Below are 12,779 nucleotides of genomic sequence, written 5' to 3' on the forward strand. Positions count from 1 at the left end.
ACAAAAGGACGATACAAAGTGATACCCCGCCCAAAGGTTTCAAACAGCGCGTGCGCACTGATTGACCGCAAGGTGCGCGCATACTCAGTTGAAGCGCACGAGGACATCTGCTGAATGGGCGCATGCGTGAAGCTGAGGAACTTTCTGGAAAGTAAAAGTGAATGTGAGTGAGTCGTCGATGGCGGAATGTATCAAGAATCTTACTGAAATATTGAGGATTTGTGAGTGAGAATGGTGGCGTAGAGCTGGCTGTTAGCGCCAGGGATTCGGGGCCCGGTAGAGGGAGCAGCTCCTGGCCTTCCCCTTTGGCTGAGCTGATGTTCTCTCCCCTCCTCAGGTCTGTATTTGCTGTGTCACAGGGAGGGTGACTTCATAACCTCCTCCCATTGGTCTCCAACCTCTGTATTAAGATAAATATAGATGTACGAGCATCTTCCTTGAAGTGCCTGGATGCAGGATGTGAGAGGTTGATATAGAGACATTCACCCAGTCTTTGGGTCACAGTGTAAACCATTTTAACGTGGCCCAATCTATCTTCACACCGAGGATAGCCACCATCATGTTGTGTCATCACTACTGTGCTAAATGGAAAAAAAATTACAACCAAATCTTAAGCTCACAAGTATTAGTGAAATAATATTTGATGATACGTATATATAAATCAGTAATGTTCATTGAGAACTAAGTTGATTTGATTCCTATTAAGAGAGCACATGTTATATAGTTAAAGTTATATTTATTTAAAGGTGCCTGTCATATTGCAACAGCCCTCACTTTTTCTAAGCAAATGACTTATTTTTAAAAAATCAGTATTTATGTTACAAAATAAAGTAGCGTTATATTTCAAACAAAAACATTGTTGGAGAAACTCATGGCCTAACAGTATCTGTGGAGAGAAAGTAGAGTTTTGGGTCCAGTGACCACCTTTCGAACTGAACCAGAAGGGTCATGGGATCTGAAATGTTGACTCTACTCTCACAGATGCTGCTAGACCTTAGATTCTGTACAGTATGGAAACAGGCCTTCGGCTCAACAAATCCACATTGACCCTCCGAAGAGTAACCCACCCAGACCCATTCCTGCAAGGCTGGTGTAGGAGGGAGGGCTTCAGATATTTGGACAATTGGACTGCATTCTGGGGAAGGTGGGACCTGTACAAACAGGACGGGTTATTGACCCTCCGAAGAGTAACCCACCCAGACCCATTCCCCCACCCTACACTTAACCCCGATGAATGCACCTAACACTATGGGCAATTTAACATGACCAATTCACCTGATCTGCACATCTTTGGATTGTGGGAGGAAATTGGAGCACCCAGAGGAAACTGGAGCACCCAGAGGAAACCCACACAAACACAGAGAACATGCAAACTCCACACAGACAGTCATCTGGGGCACATATCAAACCTGGGTCCCTAGCACTGTGAGGCAGCAGTGCTAACCATTGAGTCACCGTGCTGCCCCCAGACCTGTGTTTCTCCAGCAATTTCTGTTTTTGTTTCAGATTTCTGGCATCCACAGGCTTATTTTTTAACTTATTCATTTATGAGATGTGGGTGTCACTGGCTGGCCAACATTTGTTGCCAGTTCCTAGTTGCCTTGAGACGGTGGTGGTGAACTGCCTTGTTGAACCTTTGCAGTCCACCTGCTGTCATGAGGGAGGGAATTCCAAGATTTTGACCCTTGAGTGAAGCTTTGTACCTACATGTATTCAACACAGCAATGAATTTGCAAGTCTCTGAAGTGTTTCAATGTTTTGCTTATCCATCCAGCTGTAGTTGTGATCTTTACTGGAGCCTGCTGTATATTTTCAGAATGTATTTTAGTTGCAATGGGGTTAATCGGTGTTTCTCATTGCATTTTGATTTGTCATCTTGTTTTGTCTCACTGTCAGGTTATTCGTATATGATATAATGATGTTCCTGGGCATATGCTGATAATTTCTGCTGAATTTCGAGTATCAGCATTTGAATGTTGCACTCATTCTCTGTTTGATGTAAAGTCATAGGACTAATATTATACCTATTGAAGGCATATAAAGATTGACAGTTTGAAATGTGCTCCTTAAACGTCAATGTCTTCCTGTCACAACAGGTGTAACAGTTTGGGCATCCATGCAGCTCCGGGGGCCATTATCAGCTGCAGAATTGCAATTAATCATAGTTTGTATCTTCTTGTCTCAACATAATAAGTGTTAAGTTAGCTGATAATACACAAAAGAAGAAACAAAGCTGTATATGTTTATGTAACAACCTTACGTAACATCAAAACAAGCTTTTCCAGTATCTGTTGCAGAGACTGAATCCCAGAAAAATATCATTACTCTTTCAACTTTAAAATCTTTATAATACTAATGCTTTCTAATTTGTTTCCCTTGGACTATTCAGACTTTTATTTTATACAATTCCACTGGCATGAACCTCTCTCCATTCTGATGGCCTAAATTTTGTCAGTTCTAACAACTTAAGGATTTCTATCCGTAACATCTTGGCTTGCAAGCTGTATAAACTAGAAACCACTTCTGAAGTGACTTGTTTCCCTGAAGTAACATGGTTCACTTGCTAGAAAAACTGTTCTCTCTTCTGAACTGACCTCCAGATTCCTCTGCACTAAAACTTTTGAGCCTCTGTTCTGAAGTCAAAATTGAAGTAATTGGCTTAATGTGTTGATTGTGTCTGTCATAAATCCAGCAATATAAACATTTCATCCAACAGTGCGACACAGGTTCTTTCTTGAGTGCAGATATGTGTACTTTGGATATTATTCCAATTGACCTGATCTGATTAATAAAATTATTTTCATAGAACTGACCAAAATCCATTGCGTCTGTTTTAAATCAATATCTGCAAAGTGGTAATAATGTATTTATCATATCCTCCACTCTAACCTTACTGTTAATTTCGGGAACATGGTTCAAAGAATGATGCAGGGAGATGTACTAGAAACAGTGTCAGGCATAACCAAAATGGAGATGTCAATCTGGTGAAGCTGCAGCACAGGATTACTTGTGTGTCAAACAGGACACTGCACGCAATAAGAACTAAACTATTCCATAATCTATGTTATGTTTGAAGTCTGAAGCTCTGCCACATAAAGTTATAAAATTGTTGGGTAATTAAACAACTGATGGGCAGAGTCAATGAATATCCCTGACTCAACACCCTTGTCAAATTGATACACTCCATGTGATGTTATGAAATTGGTAAAAGTACTGGGTACCTCAAAGATTATGGGCCTGACAGCAACACATTTTCAGCTCTGACAGCATCTTGGTATGGTACTGAAAACCTTTGTCTTAGAATTAATCATAGCCCTACCTTTGTACAGCTACAAAAATTCAAATTCCTGAAGAAGGGCTCATGCCCGAAACGTCATTCTCCTGCTCCTTGGATGCTGCCTGGCCTGCTGCGCTTTTCCAGCAACACATTTTCAGCTTTGTACAGCTACAACACTACACTGGCATCGATCATGCAATGTTGTCCAGCTATGTTCTGTCTGTAAAAGGACTAATCCAAACCACTGCATCAGGCTATTCTCAAATATTTCTGTATTGATGCAAGGCTTTGCTGACTGTATAATCAAATAGCACATCTTTAACAATAGTCTCTTCATCAATACTCTGTTCTTCCAGGTTTTTAGAGGCAGATTCAGTGTATATGTGTACCCTGTGCTGGCTTCATACCCTCCCTCCACCTCTTCATCTCTAACTGCCTCAATCTCTCCACCCCTCTCAAATACTCCGCCCTCCTGCCCTTGCAACGTGCAGCCCTCCATTTGCTCCCCTCCAACTCCAAGTTCATCATCAAACCAACTGACAAGGCGTGATGGGAGTATGGTGCACTAACCTTTACATTGCGGAGGCCAGATGCCAACTTGCTGACACCCCTCCCACAACCACCATGACCCCACCTCTCATCTCCAAGACCATCCGCAATCTCATCACCTCAGGTGATTTTCCCATCCTCAGCCTCCAACCTCAGTTCCCCAACCCTGCACTGATCAGTTCTATCTCTTACCCAAAATCCACAAACTGACTGCCCCAGTCGACTGATTGTCTCTGTCTCTGCCTGCTCCTGCCCTACTGAACTCATCTCTGCTTATCTTGACTCTGTCCTGTCCCATATGGTCCAGGAACTCCCCTCATATGTTCAAGACACATCCAGACCCTCCACCTCCTCATGACTTCCGATTTCCCCAGCCCCCAATATCTCCTCCTCTTCATGGTCATCCAATCCCTCTACGCTTGCATCCTCCATGAGGAAGGCCTAAAAGTCCTCCATTTCTTCCCTTCGCGCTGACCCACCCAGCCCCGCGCCACAGACATAGTCATTTAATTGGCATAACTGATAGTTATCCTTAACTTCTCCTTTCAATCCCCCCACTTACTATAAGCCAGAGGGGTGGCTATGGGTACCTGCATAGATCCCAGCTATGCCTGCCTCTTCGTAGGACGTGTGAAAGAGTCCCTCTTCTACAGCTCTGCTGGCACCATCCCCCACCTTTTCCTCTGCTGCATCGATAACTGTATTGTGGTCCCACGATGAGGTTGAACAGTTCATCCACCACACCAACACCTTCCACTCTGACCTCAAATTCACCTGGACCATCTTCGGTATCTCCCTCCCCTTCCTGGATCTCTTTGTTTCCAGCGATCAGCTCAACACCAACATCTACTTCAAACTCACTGACACCCACAGCTACCATGACAGTACCCCCCTCCCTCAACCCCTTAAAATGTGATCCTTTACTATCAATTCCTCTGCTTGAATGAGTGATTCCGCTGTAGAATATCCCTGATGACCTCTTATTTCAAGGACCGTAATTTCCTCTCCCCTGTGACCAACAGTGCCCTCAATCGCTTCTCCTCCATTTCCCGCGCCTCTGACCCTTGAACCTTAGTAAGGATAGTATCCCTCGGTCCTCACGTTACACCCCACTAATCTCCAAATACAGCATATCATCCTTTGTCATTTTTGCCACTTACTGTCAGACCCCATCACCAAAAATATATTTCTCTTCCCTTCCCATCTGCATTCCTGAGGGACTGTTCCCTCCGTGACTCCCTCGTTAGGTGACACCACCATAACCCACTCTCCACACCTGGAACCGTCCCCTGCTACCCTAAGAGTGCAAGATCCCAGGCATCATTCCAAATCCAGCAAGATTTAATTGTGTATCCTTGAATCTCCTTTGTTGCTCGTGACGTGAGCTCCTCTACAACGGACAGATTGAGTGCAAACTCGTGAAATGGTTCAGGGAACGCCTCTGGTCTGTACACACCGATGCACTCCACCTTCCTGTGGCAATCCATTTCAACTCCTCTTCCTACTCCCCTCATGACATGTCCATCTGGGCCTCCTTCACCACCTAAACAAGGCCATCCTTAAATTGGAGTAGGAACACCTCATCTCCCGCCTTAGGAGCCTACAATCAAACGGCCTCAACATTGAATACACTGGTTTCCAAATCTACCCCACCCCACCCAACCCCAACCCGAATCCAACCCTCGAACTCAACTCCATCCTTTTGACCTGGCCTAGCTGTCTATTTGTCCATCTTCCTTTCCCATCTATCAGCTCCACACTTCCCACCGACCTATCACTATCACCTCCTATCTTTGCCTACCCATCGCCATCCCACTTACGTTTTCCCTTGCCCTATCCTCCAAGTTTATTTCTCAGCCCCCTTCCTTCTTCCAGTCCTGAAGAAGGGTTAAGCTGAAATGTTGATTCTCTTGCTGTTCAGGTAATGTCTGACCTGCTGTGCTTTTTCTGTTGCCACATTTTATTGCCCCTGACTCAACAGCATCTGCATCCTCACTGTGTCCTTTGTGTACCTTGCCTTCGAGCCAGACTTTTAAGGACAGCATGTCTGATGTGCTTCAATTCTGAATGTTGGTCTGCTGTGGATGTACACACACCCCATTTGGTTATGTTGTCATAGTTTACTTCATAAACTTATGTGTTTTACTGTTTTAACCCACCAAATTAATAATTAATTGCCAGTTACATGACATTTATTAGTCCAAACCTGAACCTTCACCAAGTCCTGCTGAAATTAGGCGCAGACTGCTTCAGTATCTGAAAATTTTGTAATACTATTGGATGTTTAGAGATGTGATTACACAGCAGGATCAGTCATTTAGATGGGTGACTGTAGGAAAGGTCAGGTAGTTCAGAAATCTCCTATTGCTATTCCTCTCTCAAACAGATACTCAGTTTTGGGTACTGTTGAAAAGGATAGTCTCTCTGAGCAAAATAGAGGAGTCAGTCAGATCTTGGGCACTAAGAATGAATCTTATGTTAGGTGAGGTTTGACAAAATTTAAAAGAATAATCGTTATAGGGAACTCTCTTGTCAAGGGCACCAACAGCAGCGTGAATCTAGGACAGTATGTTGCTTTTGTGGTGCCAGGATTAAGAATGTCTCTCAAGTTTAAAGCATATTGTTAAAGGGGAGAGAAACCAGGCATTATTGTACTCATTGGTAGGAATGACATAGGGAAAAGATTAAGGCTTTACAGAGTGATATGATAGGTTACGTGGAAGATTTTAAAAACTGAACCTCAAAAGTAGTAATCACAGTTTACTCCAAGTGTGAAGCTCAAATGAGGAAAATAATAAAAGGATAAAGAGGAGAAATCGATGACTGAAGTGATAGTGTAATGTTCAGGGATTCAGTTTCTTGGATCATTGGGATCTCTCTTAGAGAAGAAAATATTTGTTCAAAAAGAATGGGTTTCACCTGTACTGGAAAGGGACCAATATCCTGGTAGGAACATTTCATTATTAGACCATAAGACATAGGAGCAGAAATTAGGCCATTTAGCCCATCGAGTCTGCTCTGCCACTCAACTATGGCTGATAAGTTTCTCAACCCCATTCTCCCACTTTCTCTCTATAACCCTTGATCCCCTTTACAATCAAGTACCTAATCATTTCTGTCTTAGGTACACTCAATGATCTGGCTTCTACAGCTTTCTGTGGCAGTGACTTCCATAGATTGTCTACTCTCTGGCTGAAGACGTTTCTCCTAATCTCTGTTCTAAAAGGTCTTCCCTTCATTCTAAGGCTGTGGCCTCAGGTCCTCAGACCCTCCTACCAATGGAAACATTGGTTCAAGCCATTCAGTATTCTGTAATTAAATTCCTCCTCACCCTTCTAAACTCTATTGAGTACAGACACAGAGTTCTCAAACATTCCTCATGTTAAGTTAATTTCTGGAACCGTTCTTGTGAATCTCCTCCGAACACGCTCCAGGGCCAGTACATCCTTCCTGAGACATGGGGCCCACGACCGCACAATAATACTCCAAATGTGGTCAACCAAAGCCTTATAGAGCCTCAGAAATACGTTCCTGCTTTTATATTCAAGTCCTCTCAAAATAAGTGCCTTAATTTCACTTCGGATTTCTAAATTTTCTCTCCATTTAGAAAATAGTCATTCTTCCTACCAGGGCGCATGATCTCATATTTTCCCATGTTGTACTCCATCTGCCACTTTGCCCATCTCCTGTAATGGTTTGTGGGGCACTTCTCTTTCTGGCAAGGTATGCTAAGTATTTGCCTGGCTTGCCACCTTGCTCATATAACCTTTGCTTTGCAGCTCCTTCTTTGCCGTCTGTGTGCAGTGCCGTAATCCTCTGTAGTTTGACCAACGAGGGTCTGTCAAAATAGGCCTCCTCGGCTGCCTTCAACCGTGCTTCAAGGAGCCGTTGCAGCTCACCCTTCTGCCACTTCCTCCTGGTGGAATATGAAATAACTAACCCCCTGGCATGAGCTTTGGAAGTTTCTCAGAGAACAGATAAGCTATCAACCGAGCCTATGTTGATGTCTAGGAATGCCCGAAATTCCCTAGAGAAATACTCCACAAACTTACTGTCCATGAGAATAAAGGGGTCCATTCACCAGTACCTTGAATCCACTGTAACATCCTTAATCATAACCATGAGGTACACTGGAGCATGAGCAGAGATGGCAATATTACCAATCGTACAGGATGCCACCAGATACAGGGTTACCGTAGGGGTCAGAAAAAAAAATCAATCCTCGTGTGACATCTATGTGGATTGGAGAAAAACGTGAAATCCCTACCTGTAGGGTGGCGCATCTCCAGATGTCCACCAACCCTAATTCCACACACAGACCCAATAACTGTTTCGTTTGTGCAGAGGGTATCGAGGGACCTTCAGGCAACCTGTCTACTGTGGGGTCCATGAGGCAGTTAAAATTTCCCCCTATAATGATTTGCCGAGACTTGAGACTTATCATTATAGAAAAAACATCTACCAAGAATTTAAGAGGATGAGCTGGGGGACAATAAACATTTAAAACACCATATTCTTCCCCATTTATCAAGGCTTTAAGAATTACAAACCTCTTTAACACATTCCAACAATTTAAATGAGAGATTTTTCCAAACCAATATAGCCACTCCCCTACTTCTGGTATTAAATGATGAAAAATAAACTCGGTCAAAGCCATTCTGCTGTAATTTCAGATGCTCCTTGTCATCCAAATGTATCTCCTATAACAAAGCAATATCCACCTCCTTTCTAAGACTCAAGAGTACCTTCTTGTTCTTAATTGGTGAGTGACTTCCCTTGATATTCCAGGTACACCATTTAATCAAATCATTAGCAATAATCTTCTGAAATTACATTTAAATTCCAGAGAGGAGGAACCCGAACCACAAATTGCTGAGCCTTAGTGTTGCATGGTCCACCAAATATAAAAACTACACAAACTAAAACCACTACATTTAACAAACATACAAAATTTTTAAAAATAAAAAACAACAAAAACCAGAAAACAAACCAACATATAAAGCGCCAATAGCGCTGAGTAGGGGAACTCACCCCCTGCCCGGAGGGGGCAACTGCCTGTCCCGAACTGCCCATAAATAGGCATCTAGCCATCTCAACCACCTTCACTTCTCCCAGCTAGAGCTGCATTGCAAGCACAAGCTAAAAAGAATAAACATCCCATAGAATATCAATATGAATAAAAAAAAATCTTTTATTAAGAAAAGCGGAATAAATACCCCACCCATCCTTTGATATGTCCTAACTTAGAAATTTAAAATGTACATCTTAATCACCGCCAGACATAGTTCGAACCAAATTATTATCAATAGAGGAAAAAAAGGGGGGAAAAACAAAGCTCCAACCGGATTTCCTCCATTTCTTTTACAGAATGATAAACACATACCCAAGCAACAATATTTATACATTACTACAATTGTTTAAATTAGGTTAGTTTGTCCACATCTCTTGCCTTCTCCGATGTGCCAAAGAGATGCATGGATCCATCTAAGGTGATCTGAAGCACTGCCGGATATCTCAGGGAGTACTGAATCCCAAGCTCCTTCAGTCTTCTCTTGACACCATCATATGATTTTTGTTTCTGGATCACCGCCGCTGAAAAGTCCTGAACAAACATGATCTTAGACCCCTTTTAAATTAGAGCCTTTGGATCCTTCCCCTGGAGTGTGGAAGCCTCCATGACTCTCTCCTTATCCTGGTAATGATGAAACCGCACCAGGAAAGGACGAGGGCGTTGACCCAGACCCGACCCCCGTGTTGCGACCCGGTGAGCCCTTTCTATCTTCAATCCTCTCATGCCAGTCTCCAAGTCAAGGAATTTCAGAAGCCAATCTTCAACAAATTCTGCAGGCTGCTCACCTTCCTTACCCTCAGGCAGAAAGATGATCCGAACGTTTTTTCTCCTTCCCCTGTTTTCAAGATCATCCACTTGGACATGCAAATTACGAACCTGCGTCTTCAGGGCTTGGATCTCATCCTTGAATGAACTGGCTTCAGCTTCCACCACTGTGACCCTGTGCTCCACCTCATCCGTCCTCTAGATCTCCCAGCTGCTGCTCATGCTTCTGCAGCATGAGAGAGACTGGAGCCAGCTTCTCTCCAATCTGTTTCCCCAGCATCTTGGGAGATTGAGAGTTGGTTCACCAGGTCCTGGAGAGTAATCGGCTCCGAGGCTGCTGCAGGCTGAACTGCAGACCCGGCCTTGAATGCTCCTCCTCCCTTTTTAGGCATTGCTGGACAGCTGAAGATACAGGTAAGTCAATTTTTAAATGTTTCTTGGGGCTCCACAATCTTTCCAACGCCCCAAGAAATCCTGATGACCTGGGTTGGGCAGGTTAAAGGACTGGATCACCGCCATCTTAGATCCCCCACTTTGCCCCTCTCCTAACCTGTCCAAATCTCTGTGCAGCCTCCCCGCCGCCTCAGTGCTACCTGTCCCTTTGCCTATCTTTGTATCATCTGCAAACGTAGCCAGAATTCCCTCAGTTCCTTCATCTAGATTGTTGATGTATAATGTGAAAAGTTGTACCATACTGAGCCTTGCGGAACACCGCTTGTCACCAGCTGCCACCCCACTCTCTGCTTTCTGCCAGACAACCAAGCCTCTAACACCATGGGCCCTTATCTTACTCAGTAGTTTTCTATATGGAACCTTATCAAAGGCCACCTTGAAGTCCAGGTAGATAACATCCTTTGGTTCTCCTTTGTCTAATCTGCTTGTTACTTCCTCAAAAGAATTCTAGCAGATTTGTCATGCATGACCTCCCCTTGATGAAACCATGCTGACTCTACCCTATTTTACCAAACGCTTTCAAGTATTCAAAATTTCATTCTTAACAATGGATTCCAGGATCTTACCCATGACCGAGGTTAGGCTAATTGTTCTGTAACTTTCCATCTTCTGCCTTACTCCATTCTTAAACAGGGGTATTACGTTAGCGATTTTCCAGTCCTCTGGGACCACCCCTCATTCTAGTGACTTCTGAAGGATTGCCACTTCTAGAATTTTTTGAGGAAGTAACAAACGATTAACACAGATGGGTATCCTGATCCCAGTCAACCCTATCAGGGCTGGCACGTGGCATTTAGGAATGCGAAGGCTCTGGATATAATTGGTTTTACCTGAAACTTGCATCGTGATTTAGTCTGGTTCTGGCCATCCCAATAGAAAACCACCACTCACCTCATTTGTGACTGGAAATTCTTGGACTAGTTCATATTGTTTGTCTGGATCATGTCAGTGACACCAGGAGGGAAACCTTGCAAAAGCATAAGGTTAAACAAAGGTGATTCAGCTTCTTGATTATTTTTTCAATCGTATATCGCTTCTGTCAGATAGTTGGCCACATATTTCAGTCTTGTAACACAAGCCATTCATATTCAGCTACTCCCAGAATTTTACTGCGTTCACATCTGCATCATCCTTTGGACATATTGAGCAAGTTGGGTCGGTTTGTTCTTGTGGTCAGGGGCATGCTTCATTAATACTACTCTGATTCCGGGATGGGCCCTAGTTTAGGATGGTGCAGGCCGCTCATCCGCATGATATCAGCTATGAAGACTGGATGCTTAATTTTCAAAAGAAGTAAAGGTTTGTAATTGGTGTTGGGATGGGGGATTGTGCTGGGGACGATTAGGAGATGTTCGGGGCTCAGCGGATATCCAAGAGTAAAATCCCCATCCTCAAAATAGAGTTGGTATGCCAGACATAGGCTTGGGATTCTGAGTAGAATCTATGTTCTTTATTTTACAGCATTGTTGCTTTAATTCTGTTTGTATATTTCTCAGCCTTAGCGACCTTACACTCGTCTACCCATCCACAGTCAGCTATGAACATCTCCCAGCTTTTGGGAGTTCCATCTGGTATACATACTTCTATCCCTCAGTCACATGCAGAATTCCTTCAATTGGCCTCTAAGGTATCTTTCCATTCTTTAGTTTGCATCAAATTAATGCAGCCATGCTTTAAATTAACCATGAGGCAATGAGACAGGTCACTGACAATGTGTAAAGTAATAAAACCAAGCGATCCTGACAATTAATTCTGATTTTGTGATTCAGGGCTAATATAATTGATCATTTAAAAATTAATAAGTAAAACAATCATTATCTGTAATTCAGAGGTGGAAACCGAGCAAGGTAAGGACTGATTAGGGATAGTCAACAGTATTTGGAAAGGCAAGGACTGATTAGGGATTGTGCGTGAGAACTCACAAACTTGATTGAGATTTTTTGAGGAAGTAACAAAGGATTGATGAGGGCAGAGCGGTAGAAGTGATCTATATGGACTTCAGTGAGGCATTCGACAAGGTTCCCCATGGGAGATTGATTTGCAAGGTTAGATCTCACGGAATACAGGGAGAACTAGCCATTTGGATACACAACAGGCTCAAAGGTAGAAGACAGAGCGTGGTGGTGGAGGGTTTTTTTTCAGACTGGAGGCCTGTGACCAGTGGAGTGCCACAAGGACCATTGCTGGGCCCTCTACTTTTTGTCATTTACCCCATAAATGATTTGGATGCGAGCATAAGAGGTACAGTTAGTAAGTTTGCAGATGACACCAAAATTGGAGGTGTAGTGGACAGCGAAGAGGATTACCTCAGATTACAACAGGATCTTGACCAGATGGGCCAATGGGGCTGAGAAGTAGCAGATGGAGCTTAATTCAGATAAATGCGAGGCGTTGCATTTTGGGAAAGCAAATCTTAGCAGGACTTATACACTTAATAGTAAGGTCCTAGGGAGTGTTGCTGAACAAAGAGACCTTGGGAGTGTAGGTTCATCACTCCTTGAAAGTGGAGTCGCAGGTAGATAGGATAGTGAAGAAGGCGCTTGGTATGCTTTCTTTTATTGGTCAGAGTACCTTATAGAGGTTTACAAAATTGTGAGGGGCATGGTTTGGGTAAATAGGCAAAATCTTTTCCCTGGGGTCAGGGAGTCCAGAACTAGAGGGCAT

The 12,779-nt window shown here is 43.4% G+C and overlaps 1 protein-coding gene across 1 annotated transcript in view; it reads left to right on the top strand.

The window, feature by feature from the left end:
- The first annotated feature begins 83 nt into the window (after positions 1-83).
- The window catches only part of LOC122558116 (astacin-like metalloendopeptidase), a 200,940-nt gene continuing 188,244 nt past the window's right edge, over positions 84-12,779 (top strand). The window contains exon 1 of the mRNA XM_043706434.1: positions 84-163. The gene's annotated coding sequence lies outside the window, so the exon portion shown is untranslated. The remainder of the gene's footprint in view (positions 164-12,779) is intronic.

Source organism: Chiloscyllium plagiosum, chromosome 16 (assembly GCF_004010195.1).
Source record: "Chiloscyllium plagiosum isolate BGI_BamShark_2017 chromosome 16, ASM401019v2, whole genome shotgun sequence".
Lineage (NCBI taxonomy): Eukaryota > Metazoa > Chordata > Chondrichthyes > Orectolobiformes > Hemiscylliidae > Chiloscyllium > Chiloscyllium plagiosum.